Below are 24,932 nucleotides of genomic sequence, written 5' to 3'. Positions count from 1 at the left end.
CTGAGGAGAAGGTTGTAGTCGACCAACACCTTGCCGTCCTTGCGGACAAGGATGGAGCGTACATTGTACTTGTGGCGCAGCTCCGAGGAGAGGTTACAGTCGACCTGCACCTCGCCGTCCTTGAGGATAGGGATGGAGCGTACGTTATACTTATGGTGCAGCTCCGAGGAGAAGGTTGCAGTCGACCTGCACCTCATCGTCCTCGCGGATGGGGATGGAGCGTACGTTGTACTTGTGACGTAGCTCCGAGGAGAAGGTTGCAGTCGACCTGCACCTCGTCGTCCTTGCGGATAGGAATGAGTTTCAAACTTAAGCGAGTATTGGACTACAGCGAAACCCCCGAGTGGGAGGGTTGCTCGCCACTTGGTGGGATTTTTCAAACTTAGGCGAGTACTGGACTGCAGCTAAGCCCCCGAGTGGGAGGGTTGCTCATCACTCGGTAGGATTTCACAAACTTAGGCGAGTACTGGACTGCAGCTAAGCCCCCGAGTGGGAGGGTTGCTCACCACTCGGTAGGATTTCACAAACTTAGGCGATTACTGGACTGCAGCTAAGCCCCCGAGTGGGAGGGTTGCTCACCACTCGGTAGGATTTTTCAAACTTAGGCGAGCACTGGACTGCAGCTAAGCCTCCAAGTGGGAGGGTTGCTCACCACTCGGTAGGATTTTTCAAACTTAGGCGAGTACTGGACTGCAGCTAAGCCTCCGAGTGGTAGGGTTGCTCACCACTCGGTAGGATTTTTCAAAGTTAGGCGAGTACTGGACTGCAGCTAAGCCCCCAAGTGAGAGGCTTGCTCACCACTCGGTAGGATTTTTCAAACTTAGGCGAGTACTGGACTGCAGCTAAGCCCCTGAGTGGGAGGGTTGCTCACCACTCGGTAGGATTTTTCAAACTTAGGCGAGTACTGGACTGTAGCTAAGCCCCCGAGTGAGAAGCTTGCTCACCACTCGGTAGGATTTTTCAAACTTAGGCGAATACTGGACTGCAGCTAAGCCCCCGAGTGGGAGGGTTGCTCACCACTCGGTAGGATTTTTCAAACTTAGGCGAGTACTGGACTGCAGCTAAGCCCCCGAGTGAGAAGCTTGCTCACCACTCGGTAGGATTTTTTTAAACTTAGGCGAGTACTGGACTGCCGCTAAGCCCCCGAGTGAGAGGCTTGCTCACCACTCGGTAGGATTTTTTTGAACTTAGGCGAAACGGATTCGCAGCTAAGCCCCCGAGTGAGAGGCTTGCTCACCACTCGGTAGGATTTTTTAAACTTAGGCGAAACGGATTCGCGGCTAAGCCACCCACTGGGGGATTTCAGACACAAATATAAGCAACGGCAATCATTTTAGAAGACTGTAAAGCTCTTGTCTTTGATAAACAGACTACAAAGGTATTTCTTATTATATCTTGACGGAATGAGTACTTAAGTATAAAATGGGCGGAGCAGCTCTGCATTCCAAGCGCGTGGCTCGTCTTTCTTGTGCTCGACATTGTAGAGGTGGGACGCTCCGTTGTGGAGCACTCTGGTGACAATGAAGGGACCTTCCCAGGCAGGAGCGAGCTTGTGTGGTTTCTGCTGATCCACTAGGAGAACCAGGTCTCCCTCTTGAAATGCCCGACCCCTCACGTTTCTGGCATGGAATCGACGCAAGTCTTGCTGATAAATGGTCGACCGGATTAAGGCCATCTCTCTTTCCTCTTCTAGGAGATCAACTGCGTCTTGGCAGGCCTGTTCTACTTCATCTTCAGTGAAAAGTTCGACTCGGGGTGCATTGTGAAGCAAGTCACTCGGTAGAACAGCTTCAGCTCCATAGTCCAAGAAGAGTGGAGTTCGGCCAGTCGACCAATTGGGAGTTGTCCTCAATCCCCAAAGAACTGATGGAAGTTCATCAACCCAGGTGCCTGCTGCATGCTTGAGATCACACATCAATCGGGGTTTCAGTCCTTTGAGAATCAAGCCATTTGCTCTTTCCGCTTGTCCATTCGACTGGGGGTGGGCGACTGAAGCATAGTCGACTCGAGTGCCTTGGGAAGCACAGAAGGCTCTGAACTCATCAGAATCGAAGTTTGACCCGTTGTCAGTGAGGATGCTATGCAGAACCCCATATCTGAATGTTAACTCTCTAATGAAGCTGACGGCAGTGCTGGCTTCAAGATTCTTGATAGCCTTGGCTTAAATCCATTTGGTAAACTTGTCGACTGCTACAAGCACTTGAGTGAAACCGCTCCTACCAGTCCTCAGGGGTCCAACCATATCTAATCCCCAAACAGCAAAGGGCCAGACGAGTGGAATGGTCTTCAGGGCTGATGCAGGCTTGTGGGACATGTTGGAGTAAAACTGGCAGCCTTCACATTTGTCGACTATATCTTTCGCCATTTCATTTGCTCGTGGCCAATAAAATCTAGCTCGGTATGCTTTTGCCACAATAGTCCGAGAGGACGCATGGTGGCCACAGGTCCCCGAGTGGATGTCGTTGAGGATCACTCGACCTTCCTCTGGTGTTACGCATTTCTGGCTGACTCTAGTTACACTTTCTCTGAACAGCTGTCCTCTTATCACAGTAAAGGCTTTGGATCGACGGACGATATGTCGAGCCTCCTCTTCATCCTCTGGGAGTTCCCTCATAAGGATATACGCAATGTATGGCACTGTCCAGTCGGGAGTGATGACCAAAACCTCCATGATCAAGTCGACCACGGCTGGGACTTCGACTTCAGTCGGATCTGCGGCACTCTTAAGCTGCGGGGGCTCTTCAGTGAAAGGATCTGCTTGAACTGAAGGTGTATGAATGTGTTCCAAAAACACATTGTTGGGAATGGCTTCTCTCTTGGAACCTATCTTTGCCAGGTCATCAGCTGCTTGATTTTTCAGTCAGGGTATATGATGGAGCTCTAACCCCTCAAACTTCTTTTCCAACTTCCTCACTGCATTAGAGTAACCAGTCATAGCTGGGCTTCTGACGTCCCACTCCTTCATCACTTGATTGACTACCAAATCTGAGTCGTCGTATACCATGAGGCGACAGACGCCGAGTGAAATGGCCATACGTAACCCATATAAGAGTGCTTCATATTCAGCTTCGTTATTGGAGGAATCAAAGTGAATCTGGAGAACATATCTAAGCTTGTCTCCTCGGGGGGATACCAATACCACCCCAGCGCCGGAACCATTCAGCATCTTGGAGCTATCAAAGAACATGGTCCAGTGCTCCGAGTGGACTTGAGTCGGCAGTTGCTGTTCGATCCACTCGGCGAGGAAATCTGCTATTTCTTGGGACTTGATAGCTTTCTTTGCCTCAAACTTGATATCCAAGGGAAGGAGTTCAATCGCCCACTTTGCCACTCGACCAGTTGCATCTCTGTTGTTCAAAATTTCTGATAATGGAGCGTCCCTGACGACTGTAATGGAGTGATCAAAGAAATAGTGTGCAACCTTCTTCGTGGTCATGTAAATCCCATAAACAAGCTTCTGATAATGTGGATATCTTTGCTTTGATGGAGTCAGAACTTCAAAAACATAATATACTGGGCGCTGAACTTTATAGGCTTTTCCTTCTTCTTCCCGCTCGACCGTGAGTACTGTACTGACAACTTGTCCAGTGGCTGCAATGTAAAGCAGTAAAGGCTCTTTGTTGATTGGGGTAGCGAGCACCGGCTGGGTGGAAAGCAGGGCTTTGAGCTCTACAAACGCTGCATCAGCTTCAGGAGTCCACTCGAACTTATCAGACTTCTTCATCAGTCGGTAAAGAGGCAATGCCTTTTCACCGAGGCGAGAAATGAATCGACTCAAGGCGGCCAAACAACCAGTAAGCTTCTGGACATCGTGCACATGCACAGGGCGTTTCATCCGGAGTATAGCACCAACTTTCTCTGGGTTAGCGTCGATCCCTCGTTCGGAAACGAGGAAACCGAGTAATTTTCCGCCAGGAACTCCGAATGTGCACTTTGATGGATTAAGCTTGATATTGTACCTTCTGAGGTTGGCAAAAGTTTCAGAAAGGTCAGCCAGTAGGTCAGAACCCTTAAGTGACTTGACTACAATGTCATCCATGTATGCGTCCACATTCCGACTGATTTGAGTGAGCAAACACTTCTGAATCATCCTCATGAATGTGGCTCCGGCGTTCTTGAGGCCGAATGGCATGGTGACATAACAGAAGCACCCAAGTGGAGTGATGAAAGCTGTTTTTATCTCATCGGGTCCATACAGTCGGATCTGATGATACCCGGAATAGGCGTCCAAAAAGGACAAGCGCTCACACCCCACGGTCGAATCGACAATTTGGTCGATGCGGGGGAGAGGAAAATGATCTTTCGGGCAGGCCCGATTGATATGCTCGAAGTCAATGCACATGCGAAGTGAGTCGTCCTTCTTTTGGACCATGACAACATTGGTGAGCCACTCGAAGTTGTAAATCTCTCGGATGAACTCAGCTGGCAGGAGCCGAGCCACTTCTTCACCAATTGCTTTTCTCTTCTGTACAGTGGACCGTCGAAGATGTTCTTTGACTGGTTTCACCTTTGGGTCGACTCGCAAACGGTGCTCAGCTAGCCCCCTGGGAACACCCGGCATGTCAGAAGGTTTCCATGCAAAGATGTCCCAGTTCTCACGGAGGAACTGGATGAGTGCTTCTTCCTATTCGCTGTCGAGTGTTGTTGAGATGTGAGTCGGAGCATCATTGGGATCGGTCGGGTGAATATGAATCGGCTTCGTTTCACCGGATGACTGAAATGCAGAGTCTGTGGCAGGCTTCTTGGCTCGCAGCAAATCACTCGGATCTGCATTTTTTTGATACTCTTGCAATTCTACTACTGCCATTTGCGCATCGGCGATCTTCGAGCCCTTCTGGAAGCACTCTTCTGCCTTCTACCGATTGCCAGTGATAGTGATCACTCCTTTGGGACCAGGCATCTTCAATTTGAGGTACACGTAACATGGTCGAGCCATAAAACGTGCATAAGCAGGCCTACCCAGAATAGCATGATAAGCACTCTGGAAATCCGCGACTTCAAATGTCAACTTTTCCTTGCGGTAATTCTTAGAATTGCCGAAAACCACATCGAGGGCGATCTGGCCGAGTGATTCAGCCTTCTTGCCAGGTATAACCCCGTGGAAACTCATATTGCTTTCACTAAGTTTGGACATCGGAATGCCCATCCCTTTCAAGGTTTCAGCATAAAGGATATTCAGGCCACTGCCACCATCCATCAGCACCTTAGTCAGCCGAGTGCCTTCAACAACTGGGTCAACCACCAACGCTTGCCTCCCAGGGGTGGCTATACGCGCTGGGTGATCAGACTGGTCGAATGTAATGGCAGTCTGAGACCACTTCAAATAACTGGGCGTCGCCGGAGCGACCATGTTCACTTCTCTGTTAATGACTTTCAGTCGACTTTTGCTCTCAACATCAGCAAAAATCATCAGAATGGAATTGACGTTGGGGAAACCATCATCGTCTTCTTCTCTATCCTCACCCTTGTCCGACTCCTTTTCCTTCTCCTTGGGCTGTTTCTCTCGGAACTGCTGGATCAGGAGCCAACACTGTCGAGTGGTATGTTTAGGGTAAATGAAATTACCCTCTTCATCTTTTTTAGTGTGAATGTGGCATGATAAATCGAACACATCATTTCCATCTTGATATTTCACTTTCTTGGGGTTCCATGGCCCTTTAGGCTTCCCCTTCAACTTTCCTTGAGTCACGGCTAAGGCTTCACCAGGAGCAGCTGGCTCGGCTTTGCGCTTCTGCTTCCGACTGGAATTCCCTCCTCCGGTTTCTTGGGCAACAGCTTTGTGCTTGCCACTTCGGAGTCGATCCTCCTCTTCACCATTAGCATACTTGGTGGCAATCTCCATCATCCGACTCAGATACATATCCCCGGTCCGACCGAACTTCAGGTTCAATTCTTGATACTTGACACCTTCCTTGAAGGCACAAACTGCTCGGTGATCTGACACATTCTCCACTGTGTGGTGCAACGTGATCCATCTCTGGATATAATCCCTCAAGGTTTCATTCGGTTTCTGCACACGGGATTGCAACTCTGTTAACCCTGCTGGCCGTTTGCATGTACCTTCAAAGGTTCTAACAAACACTCGGGCGAGTTCATCAAACCTATATATGCTACCAGGTGCTAACTGATTCAACCACGCTCTGGCCGAGCCCTCCAACATCAGAGGAAGGTGCTTCATGGACAATTCATCTTTGCCGCCGCCAATCTGAACAGCCACTCGGTAGTCCTCAAGCCAAGTGTCAGGCTTGGACTCGCCAGTGAACTTGCTGACTCCAGTGGCCAACCTGAAGTTGGGAGGAATCACTGCGGCCCTGATGGCTCTACTGAAACACTCTGGGCCTAAGACATGCACTCTGCTGCCAGTCGGATAGTCTCTGTCATGATCTTCTCTGTGAGCTCTGTTCCTGTCAACCAGACCCTAAACGAGAATAGATCTCGCATCAAAGCCCGGCTCTCGGGGGTCGACTGGAATCCTTCGCCCAGCACTGTGAGGGCGTCTATCATCGTGCTGCCGAGGCACGTATGACCCACTCCTCGAGGGAGGTGTAGGCACTCGACGACGGTCATCGTGGTCGAGTCGGTGATCATACTGCTCACGGTTTCTGTATTGATCTCGCCGGTCTCCATGTCCCTCACGCCTCGGAGGTGATCTTGGGTTGTGAGCCAACTGAACTGTGTCTGCCATCACAGATCTGCTGTGGATCCTATTCCGTGAATGAGATACTGCTGTGTTCTGCTCTCCCGCGGCTCAGAGTAAGGCCTGGATCTGCATCAAACCTCTGCCAGCTTCCGACTGGGAAGGCTGAATCAACTGTGCTATTCGGGCTGCGGCTGTGAGATTCTGAATCGGAGTTCGGTATACCTGAGTTGGAGGCGGAAAAAGCTGTCGTCGACTTGATTCAGGAATCCGCTGCTGAGCACGCTCGTTGAGTGCATGCTGGAGATTTTCTAGTCGAGTGCGCTCAGCCAAGTTGGCCAAGCGCGCCTCCTCCAAGGTCCGGGCCTCAGGGGTTTCTCCAACGATAGGAGTGTGAAGTGCATCCATATTGCGGTGGCGAAGCTCTTCCCTTTGCTGCGAAGAGAGGGGCTCGGGGCGGTACTCCTCGTGGACGCGCGGTGGGTCGCCGCCACCATCGCCGCCGTCGTCACGGGGAAAGCTAGGAGGACTGCGTGGTCCGTTGACCATCAGGATTTCTGCTGCAAGATCGCTGCTGTCGCACTCGGATGCAGTCTCGACGGAGCCAGTCAACAGGTCGAACAGGCCGTAGAGAGTTTCGTCGGGCTCGATCGCCGCGCCTTGTGGGGTGGTCGATTGGCGGGCCACCGCATGCCTCACCCACCGTTGGAGCCGCGACCGACCGGAACGCTTGCGCCGGCGAACAGCGGGGGGTGAGGACGTGATAGGAGACGACCGATACTGAGTCGACGGCTGCCGAAGAAGGACGCCGTGGACACACACGCGAAAGTGCGTAGCCTCGCGGACGGGGAGCGCCTCGACGTCGAGTGGAGCCTCTTGGAGCCAAGCGGAGTCGTCGGCGACGAACATGAGCGCACCGAGACGGATCTCGCAGCCCTCGGCCAATCCTCCGCCAGAAACCATGATGATGATGATCGAAAAAACTGCAACTTCTCCAACAAGTCGCTAAGACACCTGCCCCACGGTGGGCGCCAACTGTCGTGGTACTAAGACTGACAGTAGAATAGGGGGGTAAGTATGGAGAGGCAAGATCCTAGCTATGGCGAAGTTGTACACGCGAATTTTACAAGTTCAGGCCCTTCTCAGAAGAAGTAATAGCCCTACGTCTCGGAGCCCGGAGGCAGTCGACTGGATTATGTATGTATGTGTTTACAGGGGTGCGAACCCTTGTTCCAGAGGAGGGGGTGGCTTATATAGAGTGCGCCAGGATCCCAGCTCCCCTCCGTTACACAGGGTTCAATGTACATAAAGAGAGAGCGTTACAGGTAATGTCCGTAATAAAGTGCTATAAATGATCATTAAGTATATGAGTAAACGCCCGACCGTTGCTGCACGGAGTGGCTTTAGGTCTTCTGCACGTCGAGTGGTTTAGTGGTCGAGTGACCTAAATAAGGAGGGGTCTCCGAGTGAATGGTAGGTCGAGTGGATTGCACTCGACACCTTTGTTGGGCCCCCACTATTTACTCTTGAACTTCTTTGCTTCTAGGACAAGGACCTTAGGTAGGACGTATAGGTCAGGCCTATTACCCTACCCCAGGTCTATGTCCTCAACAGTGCCCACGAGGGTCAGGGGCGTGCCTGCCCCCCTGGGGTGCGCCCCTCTGCCTCGTCGCCCCCTCGGGCACCGTCTCGCGTTGATTCTTCTTCCCAAATATCACAAATATTCCAAAAATATTCTCCGTCCGTTTTTATCCCGTTTGGACTCCGTTTGATATGGGTTTTCTGCGAAACATAAAACATGCAACAAACAGGAACTAGCACTGGGCACTGGATCAATATGTTAGTCCCAAAAAATAGTATAAAAAGTTGCCAAAAGTATATGAAAGTTGTAGAATATTGGCATGGAACAATCAAAAATTATAGATACGACGGAGACGTATCAGCATCCCCAAGCTTAATTCCTGCTCGTCCTCGAGTAGGTAAATCATAAAAAAGATAATTTTTGATGTGGAATGCTACCTAGCATAATCTTGATCACGTAATCTAATCATGGCATGAATATTAAGACACGAGTGATTCAAAGCAATAGTCTATCTTTTGACATTAATACAATAATACTTCAAGCATACTAATAAAACAATCATGTCTTTTCAAAATAACATGGCCAAAGAAAGTTATCCTTACAAAATCATATGGTCTGGCTATGCTCCATCTTCACCACACAAAATATTCACATCATGCACATCCCCGATGACAAGCCGAGCAATTGGTTCATACTTTTTAACACGCTTCAGCCTTTTCAACCCTCACGCAATACATGAGCGCAAGCCATGGACATAGCACTATGGGTGGAATAGAATATGATGATGGAGGTTGTGTGGAGAAGACAAAAAAAGTCACACATCGACGCGGCTAATCAACAGGCTATGGAGATGCCCATCAATTGATGTCAATGTGAGGAGTATGGATTGCCATGCAACGGATGCACTAAGAGCTATAAGTGTATGAAAGCTCAAACTGGAAACAAAGTGGGTGTGCATCCAACTTGCTTGCTCATGAAGACCTCGGGCATTTGAGGAAGCCCATCATCGGAATATACAAGCCAAGTTCTATAATGAAAATTCCCACTAGTATATAAAAGTGATAACTCAAGAGACTCTCTATATGAAGAACATGGTGCTACTTTGAAGCACAAGTGTGATAAAAGGATAGTAACATTCCCCCTTTTTATTTTTTCTTTTTTTTGCGGGCTTCTTTGGCCCCCTTTTTTTATTTAGGCTTCTTTGGCCTCTTTTTTTTCTTGGGGCAATGCTCCAATAATGATGATCATCACACTTTTATTTACTTACAACTCAATATTACAACTCGATACTAGAACAAAGATATGACTCTATATGAATGCCTCCGGCGGTGTACCGGGATGTTCAATGATCTAGCGTAGCAATGACATCAAAAAATGGACAAGCCATGAAAACATCATGCTAGCTATCTTACGATCATGCAAAGCAATATGACAATAAATGCTCAAGTCATGTATATGATGATGATGGAAGTTGCCTGGCAATATATCTCGGAATGGCTATGGAAATGCCATGATAGGTAGGTATGGTGGCTGTTTTGAGGAAGATATAAGGAGGCTTATGTGTGATAGAGCGTATCGTATCACGGGCTTTGGATGTACCGGCGAAGTTTGCACCAACTCTCGAGGTGAGAAAGGGCAATGCACGGTACCGAAGAGGCTAGCAATGATGGAAGGGTGAGAGTGCGTATAATCCATGGACTCACATTAGTCATAAAGAACTCATATACTTATTGCAAAAGTTTATTAGCCCTCGAAGAAAAGTACAACTACGCATCCCCCTAGGGGGTTAGATTGGTAGGAAAAGACCATCGCTCGTCCCCGACCGCCACTCATAAGGAAGACAATCAATAAATACCTCATGCTCCAACTTCGTTACATAACGGTTCACCATACATGCATGCTACGGGAATCACAAACTTCAACACAAGTATTTCTACAATCCACAACTACCCACTAGCATGACCCTAATATCACCATCTTTATATCGCAAAACTATTGCAAGGAATCAAACATATCATATTCAGTGATCTACAAGTTTTATGTAGGATTTTATGACTAACCATGTGAATGACCAATTCCTGTCATCTCTCTAAACAGATATAAGTGAAGCAAGAGGTTTAATTCTTTGTAGAAAAGATATGCCCACGCTCTAACAAATATAAGTGAAGCAAAAGATCATTCTACAAATGGTGGTTTTCTATGTGAAGAGAAACATGCAATCCAAACTTCAAATGATATAAGTGAAGCACATGAAGCATTTTTTAAAGCCATACTCAAAAGATATAAGTGAAGTGCAAAGAGCATTCTATAAATCAACCATGGACTATCTCATACCAGCATGGTGCATCAAAGAAAAGTGAAAACTAAATGCAAAAGACGCTCCAAGATTTGCACATATCGCATGAACGAAACGAATCCGAAAACATACCGATATTTGTTGAAGAAAGATGGGATGCCTTCCGGGACATCCCCAAGCTTAGACACTTGAGTATCCTTGAATATTTACTTGTGGTGCCTTGGGCATCCCCAAGCTTGAGCTCTTGCCTCTCCTCCTTTTCCTCATATCGAGACCTCCTTGATCTACGAACACTTCATTCACACAAAACTCAACAGAAAGCTCGGTAAGATCTGTTAGTATAATAAAGCAAATCACTACTCTAAGTACTATTGCAAACCAATTCATATTTTGTTTTTGCATTATAGCTACTGTAATATAACTTTTCCATGCCTTAATCCACTGATAGGAATCGATAGTTTCATCAAAACAAGCAAACTATGCATCAAAAACAGAATCTGTCTTAAACATGACACCCTGTAGTAATCTGAACATTCACCATACTTCTGGTACTCCAAAAATTCTACCAAAATTAGGAGAAATAACCATTTGACCTTCCAGTAAAAAATGTAAAATCGCACACTACAGCCAAAGTTTCTGATTCTGCACCGCACAAACCAACAAGCAATGTGAACATCCTAAAGGCAAATCATGGCACATTATTTTTATAATACAATGGAATTGTACAAGGGGATAATTATTTTTGTTGAAAAGTTTCTGTAATCAAGATTCACAAAGTTTCCGTGAGCATGAACAAGTTCAAGGAGCTCCCCCACTTCAATAATGCTTGTCTCTCTCACTTTCACTTTCCTTTTTGAAAAAGTTTTGGGTTCCCCTCTTTATTTTTTTGTTTTTAAACTATATAAAAGCACTCAACAGAAATAAATGACTCTCTAAAACTTCCGGGTTGTCTCCCTGGCAGCACTTTCTTTAAAGCCATTAAGCTAGGCATATAGTGCTCAAGTAATGGATCCACCCGGATCCCAAGGTATATCAAAGCCTATTTGAATCAACAATGATTTAGAATTTAGTAGTGAGCAAAAAGCAACATATATCAAGCAATGACGAAGTCTAACTCTCTTCCTATGCATCGGCATGCCATAAAAGAACAATTCATGCACACCTAGTAAAAGGCCAATGCATAGTATAAGAAGTTTCTTGCAATTTTATCGTGTTGGAAAAATAGAGAGGTGGAGATGTAGTTCCTCTCTCATAATAATTGCAAGTAGGAGCAGCAAGCACATGCATATTATACTCATCAAAATCATCATGTATAGTAGTAAAAGGCAATCCATCAACATAATCCTTAATAAGCACAAGCAATGTAAACATCCTAAAGGAAAATCTTGGCACATTATTTTTATAATACAATGGAATTGTACAAGGGGATAATTATTTTTGTTGAAAAGTTTCTGTAATTAAGACTCACAAAGTTTCCATGGGCATGAACAAAGTTCAAGGACGTCCCCCACTTTCACAATGCTTGTCCATCTCACTTTCACTTTTCTTTTTGAAAAGTTTTTGGGTTCCCCTCTTTATTTTTTTGTTTTTAAACTATATAAAAGCACTCAACAGAAATAAATGACTCTCTAAAACTTCCGGGTTGTCTCCCTGGTAGCGCTTTCTTTAAAGCCATTAAGCTAGGCATATAGTGCTCAAGTAATGGATCCACCCAGATCCCAAGGTATATCAAAGCCAATTTTAATTAACAATGATTTGTAATTTAGTAGTGAGCACAAAGTAACATATATCAAGCAACAACGAAGTCTAACTCTCTTCCTATGCATCGGCATGTCATAAAAGAACAATTCATGCATGCCAAGTAAAGGCCAATCCATAGTGTAAGCAGTTTCTTGCAATTCTATCATATTGGAAACATAGAGAGGTGGAGATATAGTTCCTCTCTCATAATAATTGCAAGTTGGAGCAGCAAGCACATGCATATTATATGTATCAAAATTATCATGTGCAACGTAAAAGACAACCCATCAATATAATCCTTAATAAGCACAAACTTCTCCGATATAGTGTAGTAGGGAGAATTCAAAAAGATAATAGGACTATCATGCGTGTGTGCAATAGCAACAATTTCATGTTTAACATAAGGAACTATAGCAAGTTCATCTCCATAAGCATAATTCATATTGGCATCTTGGCCACAAGCATAGCAAGCATCATCAAAAAGGGATACTTGAAAAGAATCAACAGGATCATAACAATCATCATAGCATTCATCCTTCGGTAAGAACGAAGGGAAATTAAACAATGTATGAGTTGAAGAGTTACTCTCATTAGAAGGTGGGCACGGGTAGCTAATCCGCTCTTCCTCCTTTTGTTCTTCGCTCTCCTCCTCATCTTTTTCATCCAGTGAGCTCATAATGTCATTGATTTCTTCTTCCATAGACTCCTGCAAAATATTAGTCTCTTCTTGGATAGCGGAGGAGTCCTCAATATATGGTTTAACATAGGCATTAGAAGCATAATTATCATAACAATATTTAAGTATGGCTAAATTTTCAGATTTGTAAAGAGTAGCATCATACTTTTCAATCAAAGAAGCAATTTCATAAGCACCCTTAAAAGCAACAAATTCTTCAGTTTGTTGAACATCATAGTAATTATAAACACCCTTAGCATACGAAGGTACGATTCCATTATTGCTAAACTCACATTGGTAGGGAAGGTGCTTCTTAGGGTTTTCAGAACAACAAGTAACACCATATATTTCACATAAATTCCAAGCATAGCACTGCAACCGATGAATTTGATCCAGTAAAAGTTCCCCTTTTTGAGATAACCGGTGTCGCACATAACAAGCATGCTCATCTAAAGATTTGCCCTCAACTAAGCTAGTTGGGGTTTCAGCAAGAGCACAAAGGGATCGAAGATGATCCAAGTAAAAAGCTTCAGGAGTGTGATAGATTTTGAGTGGTTCTTCAACCATTGGTTCAGTAGGTACAACTAATTTTTTTGGTATTTTGCGTTTCCTACCCATAACTAAAGATAGAAAAGAACTAAGAACAACAAATAAAAATTACTTAGTGATAAAGAAAAAAAGCACACACGAGAATATTCACCCCACGCTATTGCTCCCCGGCAACGGCGCCAGAAAAAGGTCTTGATAACCCACAAGTATAGGGGATCAATTGTAGCCTCTTTCGATAAGTAACAGTGTCGAACCCAATGAGTAGCTAAAGGTAGAACAAATATTCCCTCAAGTTCTATCGACCACCGATACAACTCTACGCATGCTTAACGTTCGCTTTACCTAGAACAGGTATGAAACTAGAAGTACTTTGTAGGTGTTGTTAGATAAGTTTGCAAGATAATAAAGAGCGCGTAAATAAAAAGTAGGAGCTGTTTAGATAAAGAAGTAATAAAGTTAGTATAGCGAGTGCGGAAAAGTGGTGGTAGGAGTTGTGAAATTGTCCCTAAGCAATTGACTACTTTACTAGACAGATAGCAAGTTTTATGTGGGAGAGGCCACTGCTAGCATGTCATCCCTGACTTGGAATTCTATGCACATGGGGAGTCTAAGCTCCAAATATCAATATCGAGACCTACTGCCTTGAAGCTACAAATATGGTGAGGATTAGGAACGAAGATCTTGATAGATCTCGGTTTGGTTTTTTTTGCGTGAGATTAGATCGCTCATGGCACTCCGAAATACTTGTATTGCTCATGTTCGACGAAACAACAACATTGTCAGTCATACTTTAGCTCATTATGGTAGGACTACTGGTCGTATCGCCGTTTGGCTAGGTTCAGGCCCTGATGGCATTGTCGAACCTTGTAACTCCGAGTGTAGCCTGGCTACGTGAGTAATACAGGTTTGTTCCCGCAAAAAAAAAGACATAGACATGCATATCCGGTTTACGTAAAATTCCATCTCCATCTCCGTCTCCAATCATATTTGTCCAACTGGCACATTATTTACGTTGTTAATTATATACGCAGCAATATTAACGTACATCATCTCTTGTTTGCGGGCGTCCGGACCGCTGCCACACCCACTCCTGACCAACCCGAACCCTCTTCATCACCCGCGCGTGCTTCCTGCCCGAAACGGTCAGTGCCACATTCATGCCCGGCCAGAGCGGACGCGACCTCTCACTGGCGCCGGCATTGAAGCAGCATGCCACCCCGAGATGGTGTCGCCTGCGCTGCTTCCCTGTGCACGCGACTGCTCCGTGATAACCCACAAGTATAGGGGATCAATTGTAGCCTCTTTCGATAAGTAAGAGTGTTGAACCCAATGAGGGCTAAAGGTAGAACAAATATTCCCTCAAGTTCTATCGACCACCGATACTCTATGCACGCTTAACATTCGCTTTACCTAGAACAAGTATGAAACTAGAAGTACTTTGTAGGTGTTGTTGGATAAGTTTGCAAGATAATAAAGAGTGCGTAAATAAAAAGTAGGGGCTGTTTAGATAAAGAAGCAATAAAGTTAGTATAGCGAGTGCGGAAAAGTGGTGGTAGGAGTTGCGAAATTGTCCCTAAGCAATTGACTAATTTACTAGAACGATAGCAAGTTTTATGTGGGAGAGGCCACTGCTAGCATGTCATCCCTGACTTGGAATTCTATGCACTTATGATTGGAACTATTAGCAAGCATCCGCAACTACTAACATTCATTAAGGTAAAACCCAACTATAGCATTGAGATATATTGGTCCCCCTTCAATCCCGTATGCATCAATTTCTATGCTAGGTTGAAGCTTCTGTCACTCTTGCCCTCCAATAGATAGTCCTATCAACATACAACTAACCCTATGGTGTGATCCACACGCGCGCTCATATGATGGGCACCAAAGGACAGCAACATGACCACAAGCAAATTAAACCAATCATAGCAATTCATCAATTACCGATAGGACAACGAAAATCTACTCAGACATCATAGAATCGCAACACGTCATTGGATAATAATATGAAGCATAAAGCACCATGTTCATGTAGAGGGTACAACGGGTTGCAGGAGAGTGGACCGCTATAGATAGATGGGGGAAGGTGATGGAGATGTTGGTGAAGATGGTGAAGGTGTTGGTGTAGATCGCGGTGATGATGATGGCCCCGACGGCGTTCAGTGCCACCGGAAGCGAGGGGGAGAGAGCCCCCCACCTTCTTCTTCTTCCTTGACCTTCTCCCTAGATGGGAGAAGGGTTTCCCCTCTGGTCCATGGTCTCCATGGTGTGGGAGGGGCGAGATCCCCTCTGAGATTGGATCTTTCTCTCTGTCTCTCTCTGTTTCTGCGCTCTTTGATTCTGGCCTTTCACCGTTTCTTATATTCCCGGAGATCCGTAACTCCGATTGGGCTGAAAATTTTGCCAAGATTTTTTTCCGAAAATTAGCTTTCTTGCGGCCGAAGAAGAGCAGCAGCTGCCTTACGGGGTGCGCACGAGGGTCAGGGGCGCGCCCCCTGCCTCGTGGCCCCCTCGGGCACCGTCTTGCGTTGATTCTTCTTCCCAAATATCACAAATATTCCAAAAATATTCTCTGTCCGTTTTTATCTCGTTTGGACTCCGTTTGATATGGGTTTTCTGCGAAACATAAAACATGCAACAAATAGGAACTGGCACTGGGCACTGGATCAATATGTTAGTCCCAAAAAATAGTATAAAAAGTTGCCAAAAGTATATGAAAGTTGTAGAATATTGGCATGGAGCAATAAAAAATCATAGATACGATGGAGACGTTTCACTCTGCGTTCAAAAGTCGCAATAGCAGGCCACAACATGCATGTAAAAAGTTCTTGGGAGTCTGTGCTACAGCTAGCTGTCCTCCCCCAACTCGTCAATCTCTTCCAGTATTGCTAGTACTCCATGGCGCGATCCATCGACAAGCAAGCGGGAAAGTTATCGTATACTCGGTTTGCGGTGAGTGGCATGCCGAGCGACCGTGTGGGGTGGAGTCGTGGAGGAGCATGAGGTACGAGCGCGACAGACGTGATTTAAACGTTTGTTTTGCTCGATGGCGCGATCAAACGAAACGAAACATTGGTTTCTCTCCGTTTCCATTTTTTCTCCGGAAAAACGGAAACTTTCCACTCCATTTTCATTCCTACTCCAAGGTTGCCCCGTTACAACATTCCATCAAATACAAAGGAAAACTAACACGCATGTTGATGCATCTCAATGATTCACAGATCATAACCAATTTTTAATTCATAACTAAAGACAAAAGTTGTGAGAGCGTGTACAAAAGAAAAACTACTAATGGGGTCACTACGACTTAAACCCTAAACAGGATTTAATTTCCAGGCTAGGGTAGAACCTGTCGAAGGAAAGACGACTGGCACCCTCGGGTCATATGATGCTTTTGTGCAGTTCCACTAAAATCGAGCTGAGCATCCCTGATGGCAAATATATTGAAGAAGTGTGATTAGAATAATAGTACTGGCGCTAGTTCATGAGACATAAACTCATCACAAATAGAATCCGGTAGAAGTAGAGAAAGATCGACATGGAGATGGAGCTACGTGGGGAGCTGCGGCAGTGGAGCAAGCCGGCTCCAAAAGGAAGATGTACTACTACCTGGGACGTCGGGCTGTAGCTAGAAGGGCGGTTGGGACGCACGGACTATGGGTTTTCTCCCTCGCGATGTCGACCGCGTCTACGCAGAACATTGTTCCCTTCCCCCAGCGGCGGGGTCAGGCCGGATATGTGACCAGCGGTATGGCCACTGTCGTTCTATGCTTGTGAAGAGAGCAACCCAAGCAAGCAGGCTGGTAGCTTAGGCTCCTGCTAGTGTATATATAGTGGTTTTCTTTTTCTCTCCATATCAACCATTTTATATTGCGTACGTGTCATTGAAGAGTGAAATGATGGTTGCTTCTTCCGACTAACTTACTGTGTGATTTGACTGCTCCTTAGTGGCCCCTACACGTACTCACCCTACGTGTATGACCGTTCCTGAGTCGCACTTGTACTTATCTCTATTTTCTTGCATGACATGTGAGTACACAGGATGCGCATAGAGGAATTTTGTTACTGCACGTTGTTACGTAGTACTATACTACTAGTACCTACTCCCTCCTTCTGGTTCACTACTAGTACTCCCTCCGTCCTGGCTTATTGGTCGCCTTTATACTGAATTCATGGGCTCGTTTTCCTCAAGAAATTGTCTTTACCAACGTATTAATATCGGGAATGCATGCGTGAACAACGAATGATTAAACCTTGCATGCAACGGTTTGACAAAGCATTGACTTATGAACATGTGAATGTAAGGGACTACAACCTCGTGCATGCATGCAACAGTCACACGTACACATGGACGCAAATACGCGCGCGACTCCCTAATGCATGCATGTCCGAGCACACGAGGAACACACACGGTCACGCTCAAGTGCTCAACCTACACATGCATGCACACACATACTCAGCCAGGGTGAGCTAGTGATCATATAAACACCGGAAAATGTATATATTGAGCGCAATGAGCGTATTATGAAGTCCACTGGCCACATTTTTACAAATATACAGTGACAGACACTGTATTTATCTTGTTTGAAATTAAGCCATATTAACCGGAAAGGAGGCAGTATGGACTAGCATTACTTTGCTATGTCCTGACAACTTGCCGAACGAGGAGAAGCTTGCAGGATGGGAGAAGCTTGCGCGGTGGCTCGCAGGAGATGGAGAAACTTTTGACTAATGCAAGCTCTCCCTCGCTCAGGCGGTGGACGTGCAACAGTTAATTCGGTGTCAAATTGCCAGAAGCATACACTATACTAGTACTAGTATTATTGTTTGACTTCCCGAAGAGGCGAACAGCCAAGCGCAAAGTTTACTAGTACTAGTACTACTACTATAGATGTATGTACTATACTATACTAGGAACCGGATGGAGGAGCGTCTGCACTCTTATTATATTTTAAAAATGTGATAAAGCAATCTTCAACACATTTGGTTCTCTTCGAGGGTTCTCGCATGTGATAATGGAAGTTGATTGCATGGAACACTCGCCACAATTCTCACTTAATTCTGGCTCAGATCCTTTTACAAATAGGAGTGCTCGGTAATATTTCCTCTTTTTTTGTTATTCAGCATGTAAACAGGTCAGCAAACCTTGCGGCGCATCTTTGTGCTAACCATGCTTGGTGCACTTTGAATGTGGCCGAGAGCTGGCTTGATGAAACACCTCGCTTCCTTCTTTTTTTGCGGGGTACCTAGCTTCCTAGTCACCAGTCTCTTGGCTGATCGTCCTAAGAATGCTTATATATGAATAAAACTCTCTCATTTACCCGCAAAAAAGATTAAGCCATATTAACCAGAAAGGAGGGAGTATGGACTAGCACTACTTTTTTGGTGTGTCCCGTCAACTCGTAGAACAAGGAGAAGTTTGCAGGACAAGGTGAAGCTCGCTTACGCCTTTTGACTAATGCAACCTACCCTCGCCTAGGCGGTGGACATGCAGCAGTTCATTCGGTGTCAGATTGCCACAAGCATACACTGTAGTACCCAACATGCGGAGTACCATCATTGTTCGACTTCACGAAGAGGCGAAGAGCCAAGCGGAAGGTCTATAGTTGTACGAGTAGTACTACTACTAGAACCGCATGGTGGAGCGTCTGTACTCTTATTTTATTTTAATCTCTGATAAAGTACACATTTATTAGGGAGAAGGGCGGAAAACGGCAGCCCAATGGTAGTGTTAAAAAACATCGAACATGTAATGATGATATTGATCAACCATGCTCGAATATATCTTGGCCTCCGTGTGAGCCCGTCTGTGTGTTCTCGCTCCTCGTCTCTCTCAAGGAACGGCGGGTTGGCAATTTTGCCGTCAATTGAGATCGGTTTGCTCACACTCCGGTCCCACATGTCAGTGATATGCCAAGAGGAAGTGCATTGACCGACTGGACATACATGTACTTGGTTTTGCACCTTCAGGCCATGCTTGGAATGGTTGTATTTCAATACGAAGGCGTATAACTTACACCTGTAAGTTACTGGCCGCTGTGCAAATTCCAGCTGGAACTGAAACGACGGGCGCAGGTGTTTATTTTTTACAAGTGTATTCAAAAGAGAAACAGTGATCCAAACAGGGCCTCATACTACTCCTCCCTCCGTCACAGTTTACAGGGCGCGCTTCATTCTGATGCATTTCTCTCCATGCATTTCCACCAACAGAGAGACTTTAGAGCGTATTGATGGTTGCTTCTTCCGAGCAACTTACAGTGGGAAAGGTGGGGCTTATGATTTGAATGCTCATTACTACTCACTATTAGTGCGGCGCAACAACCAGGCTGAGTCTCCCATGCGGTTGTGAACTTCTCCCTTTGTTCTTAAATATACTACGGAGTATTTGTCTTTCTTGAGATTTCAACAAGTGACTACATACGAAGCAAACTGAGTGAATCTACACTCTAAAATATGTCCATTTGAAATTTGTAAAAAGATAAATATTTAGGAACGGAGGAAATATAATTTTGTGCATGGCACATGGACCCAGATGCTGAAGAGGCTTCTGGCAATGCTAACAAGATTCTAGCATTTGTCTACATAATTGACGTACTATACAAATAATTTTCTAGCGACATGAAATTGTACAATGCTCTGAGCTTTCAGCTTTTGTTTCGTGTGTCTTGCCATCGATGCTCTTTCAGAAACAATAAAAAACTAACTTCCTTGCTAATGCATCTCAATGATTAGCAGATCAAAGCTAATATTTACATCACAACTGAAGACAAAGTTGTGAGAAGGTGTTAAATTAAAATTGATCCATGCTTTCATTGGCAGGAATGTCCCCCACCTCTGTCTAAATCAACAAGGCATGTTGGGAAAAAAGTAGCTGTCTGGAGCATGCAACATTCCGAACATTTTGTGCAGTTCCACTAAAATAGAGCTGAGCGTCCCTGTTCCAAAGATATTAAGTGTGATTACGATAATAGAGGACTGCAGATGAAACAATAAACACACAAATAGAAGCCGGTCACCTTTGCAATCTCTCTTAAGACTAACTAGTTGTAGAAGATTAAGCAAATAGTTGGAGAAGATTAGCCTCGGAGTTGGATGAGGAGGATAGAGCAAAACCAATCTCCCTTTGTGCACTCGCACTGAAATGTAGACGTTGCCCGTGTGACATTTTAGTACAACTGCACAAAACACTCTTAAGAAAAAAGTGATTTGTGCAGTTCACCAAAAGGTCGCAATAGCAACAAGGTGAAATGGATAGCCCTGTTTGCAAAAAAGAGGTAGAAAGGAAACAATTACTGGCCAATAATAGTTGATGACACATGCAACGACAAAAAATAAGCATATTCCATGTCCTAAGGGAAGATAATAACCCGGTTGTGTTTGTCTAAAACGGTGTGAGGACGAGATTGCAATATGGAAAGTACGCCGGACGAGCTACGTTTTGGGCAAAGAACTATGTTAGATCCACATGCAGCGACGTGGGAAGACGGGAAGTGGAGCAAGGCCGGAGGGGATACCTGGGGGTCGTCGGGATGTAACTAGGTGAGCAGCGGCGGGCAGGATCTGCCCATACTGCGGCAGCGAGCAGGTGGTGTAGGCCCTAACGCGCCAGAGCTTAGTCAGAGAGAACGGCGGGTACCGTAGATCGGGACGTGCTGCCTCGGCACCGTCGAACGGAGAAAGGATGCACATCCTCCCTTTTCGCCGGCGGACGGGATGCGGCCAGATCAGTGACCAACGGTGAGAGAGAGAGGCCACCATCGCCTTGTGTGAGATACTCTAAAGAGAGACAAACCCAGGCAGGCAGGCTCCATTGTATATAGTGGAGCGGACTACCTTTTTCTCCATAAAAATCATTTTATATTTTGTGTACGTGCCATTGAGCGATATAACTTTATTTAAAAATAACGCGCCAACGCATCAACTCGAACTTTGTTTCGTGCACGCGTGTTACACGACCTCCGTAGGTAAACAACCGCTACACGCGTTCAAATTAGCACGTGGGCTGCCATTTCGTACAGAAATGAGCTCCACCGTGTACCCGCGCGGGTGTGGCTGGGCACAAAGCGTGAGTACGTGCACCTATTCTCTTCGTGTATGTATACCACCTACGTGGGGTTGTGTGAGAGAGATACAAACGTAGAGAGATATAGTGTGTGGGTTCGTGAGTGTTTTTTTGGGGGTGTCAATCAAAAACTGTAACATATGCAATGTGTGTAAAAATAGAGACCTGGATATATCATATATATAGAGGGGGCGATCACGAGAAGAGAGTGGAGGTATCATTGGCTTGAGATATCCATAGAATCGAAGAGAGGGATGATGTGTGTGTGTGCGCGCGATCGATAAAGAGTGTCGTCGAATTTGTGTGTGCCCACGTCAAAGATATAGGGTGGCTGGCCTACTAGAATGTGAGAGGGGATAGGTGCAGTTTGTCTCTGTGGCATGACTATCGGTGTGTGGTGGGGGGGAGGCCTTATTAACTATAGAGGTACAATGGCTGGTATATGTGGGGAGGAGGAGAGAGGCCTACCTTATGTATTAAGGGAGATCAATCGGCATCCATGCATATGTGTGGGAGAGGAATAAGGTTGGGAGAGAGACAGAGCTAGAGTGTTGGAGGGGGTGGTAGTGGAGTTGCTTCTAACAAATGGTGGGAGAGGCTTACTAGACAAATGGAGGGCACGCCTACAATATCAATAAGAGAGGGGATGGCTTCATGTCTGTGCGTGTGCATGTGAGAGACGGGTCAGGAGGCACGCACGAATGATGAGGGGGGGACGATATGGCTGTGGTAAGCAGACATAACTACATAGGAAGATCAATCATCCTCTGTCAGAGAAAGGAGAGACATAACTTGTGAGGTACGTCGATCGGTGGGTGGGGGTAAAATAGTTAAAGTCGACCTAGGTATATGTAGGGAGATCGATCGGTATACATGCATGTATGTGTTAGAAGAATAGAGAGAGAGGGATAGACAGAGAGGGATGCATCTAAGAGGTGGTGCGAGAGGCATACTATATCAAGGGGGAAGGAGTGTGCAAGTACGAGATCGATGAAAAGAGTGGTGGCAGTGAGGCATGGACGATGAGAAGAGAAGAGGGGAAACTTGTGTTTGTGGTAGGCACACGTGGCTAGAGAGGCATATCGATCGATGTGTGCTGTAAAGAAGGAGCTGGGGGGCCTACACACACCGTGGGTGAACGACCTAAAGTGAAAAGACGAATTTGCGCGATGAAGCTAGAGAATGCTAAGGGAGGGTGACACGGATGCAGGCGTGTGCATGCACGAGAGAAAGTTAGCGCTAGCTACAAAGATAAGAGGATTGTGTGGGTGTAAAAGACGAATAGAGATCATAATTCATTATAAAAGGCGAATTCGGATATTTGAAGAATTTATCATAGTGTTTTAAACCGACGCGTGCGTGAATATATATAACGGTGATACACATGGTGTGGTTATGAACATGTTATACTACATATAATATATTTTATCTCTACTCTTATAAAAAAACAGAGTTGTTGATGATGGTGTGCCTGCCATCCTGCAATATGGACCGTCCGATTTATATCTGACGGATAGGAAGGAAACTATGGCAATTTTGAAAAAAGATACCCACACCCCTCTCCATATTTGCAAATAAGGCCTCCCCTTGATCATGTTGATGTTCCGTGGAACGCATGGGCATCTTGCTAGTACTACATATAATATATAGAACATTGATTATAATTTGGGCTAATGTCTGGCTTTTGTAGCTCACGGCTAAATACTTGTCATAATGTAGGGGCGGGACACTATACTTTGTGTGATAAACACGGTGTACGTATGGAACATGGTTTAGATTACGAATATATAGTTAGTACATCAAATGTACTATTATTTGGAATCAACATCAAGTGTATTCAAAAGATTGAATTCGAGTTGATATAGTACACATAGTTCATATCTATCTCTATAGTAATCATGTGGTGTGTTGTTAAGGTAATACACGAATGATGGTTGAAGTTGGCAACAATCATGATTGTAGATTCTTATTGAAATAGAGAAACGAATTCAAATTCAGTTCGAATTGGAGCGGTGGTACAAACATTTGGAATGCACTAAAATTTTGGTATGAGTAGCTTACATGCATTATATAGCCAGGAAAAAAATTAATTGGACATAACATGGATTCATACTCTCTCTTTGTGTAGCTTTGAATGGCATTTGTATAGTAAAACGGGACAAGTATCTCTCTTTGTGTGGTGTGAATAGTTTTTATTTTTTTTGTTTTTTTCGTTACGGGAAGTGCGAATTGATTTGGTACTTACAAGTACAATATTACACATTAGGCTTGTCCCTAAAATTCAACCCGCGCCTTGTTATATCCCGAAAATTCTGATATCGTGCTCCCAAAACTGGCGCCTTCACAACCCGCGCCTTGCTATCCCGAAATTACAACGCGCGCGAAAAGTCCCTCCAGCTGCCAAATCCCGACATGCGAAATCCCCCTTCTAACTCTGAGCCGAAAGGGCCGCTAGTTCAAATTGGTGGGGCATTTTGGACAAGCGCGTCCCTAAGTCATGGTTCCCCCTCCCATCACCTCCTTTTCGCCATTCGAAATCTGGCCGCCATAACCTCTGCGCTCCAGCTGCGAAACCCCACCCTCCTCCGTCCACCACCTCACCGCTGCCCAGCCAGAGCCTCTTCCCCGACGACGTCGTCCATCACAACAGCTCGACGTCCCTCATACGCCTCCCAGCCCGGATGAGGATCCGTTGTCCATCCCGTCGTCCCGCCGGTTCAGCCACCCCATCCTCCACCTCCAAGGAGCTGCTCCGACGATCGCCTCATCTATCGCGCCTGCTCCATCCCCACTGCGCCGCCTTAACCTGCTCCACCGGAACCATAGCATCCTCACCAACTCCTCGGACCAATCCGAGGCCTACTCGGCGCCACCAAAGAGGTTGTATACTCATCGCATCGCAACTTCTCCTTAGCTTGACCTCCCTGCGCCAACGGTGCTCCATCCCGCACCCCCATGGAGCGGCTACCTCGAAGCCGGCGCCGCGGGCGACATCTCCACGGTGGCTCTCCCCAGTGCGAGGCCCCTTCGGCGGCGGTGTCCATACCAGCCAGATCTGCTACTGCTGCTCCGGCTATCGCTCGGTCGCTCGCGCTGCTGCTGCTGCTCCGGTTCTCGCTCGCTTGCTCGCACTGCTGCTCTCCCCTCGCTCGTGCTACTGCTCTGCTCTGATTTAGCTACACCTCAGTCGACTGAATCGACTTTTGGGTCAGTCGTTTTTCAGGGTGTGGTGGGTCTCGCCGGAGATAAGGAAGAACTACCCGCAGAGGGGAGGGGGGCTCGCCGGAGAGGTACCCCACTATCTATCTTAGGGTTCTGGGTGGGGTGCTGCTCACCGTCGATGGGGGCGCGGTGGTGGGGCGGTGGCATGGGGATCGCTGGAGAAAAAGC

This window comes from Triticum aestivum, chromosome 3D (genome assembly GCF_018294505.1).
Source record: "Triticum aestivum cultivar Chinese Spring chromosome 3D, IWGSC CS RefSeq v2.1, whole genome shotgun sequence".
NCBI classification, from domain to species: domain Eukaryota; kingdom Viridiplantae; phylum Streptophyta; class Magnoliopsida; order Poales; family Poaceae; genus Triticum; species Triticum aestivum.
Note: the sequence above shows the minus strand (reverse complement) of the source record.